The following is a 953-nucleotide window of genomic DNA, read 5'->3' on the forward strand; positions in this document are numbered from 1 at the left end:
TAATTTAATCACATTTGCAATGTCCCTTTTGCAAGATAAGGTAACATAGTCACGGGTTCTGGGGGTTAGGATGCGAACATCTTTCGGGACCATTATTCTATCACAGTGGAATACGTCCTACTCAGGTCTACAGGTAGAATATTGTCACATGTAGTAACATCTAGTTATGACGGAGATCTACATGTGACCGAAAACTAGCTACGTCCTAGATGGATCCCTGCTTATTTCAAGCAATATTTCATAAGAATAAAAATGTAGAACAATAAATAATAAACACATGCATTTGGGGTTTTGTTTTTATGGTGTTTTTTTTTTAAATAGTAACCCTGTGGATCAGGGCTCGTGACTTTTTATCCCCCCCTAAAGATTTTATTTATTTATTTGACAGAGAGAGAGATCACAAGCAGGCAGAGAGGCAGGCAGAGGGAGAGGAGGAAGCAGGCTCCCCGCTGAGCAGAGAGCCTGATGTGGGGCTCGATCCCAGCACCCTGAGACCACGACCTGAGCCGAAGGCAGAGGCTTTAACCCACTGAGCCACCCAGGAGCCCCATTTGTTTTTATTAAGTAGGATTTGTCAGTTCCTAGAAGTAATTTAAGATGGAAGTTTGTAGCTTTTGACCACCTTCACCCAATTCAAAAGGTGCAAATTTGTCAAAAGTTGCAAACTTTCACTTGCAAGATAAATACGTTCTGGGAATATAACGTATAACATAATGAGTATAGTTAACAATACTGAAGAGTATATTTGGAATTTGCTAGAAGACTAGATTTTAAAAGATCTTACCACAAGAAAAAAAATTGTGATTATGTGAAGAGATGGACATTCACTAAAAACATGCTGCGATGATCACTGCAAGGTTGTAAGGCAATTACATTTCAATAAGATGGGGGAATGGAAGCAATTTAAAGATACGCTCTGATGACTTAGGGAAACACAAGATAAACAGGTGCCT

Source organism: Enhydra lutris, unplaced genomic scaffold, assembly GCF_002288905.1.
Source record: "Enhydra lutris kenyoni isolate GAN:26980312 unplaced genomic scaffold, ASM228890v2 scaffoldscaffold2, whole genome shotgun sequence".
NCBI classification, from domain to species: Eukaryota; Metazoa; Chordata; class Mammalia; order Carnivora; family Mustelidae; genus Enhydra; species Enhydra lutris.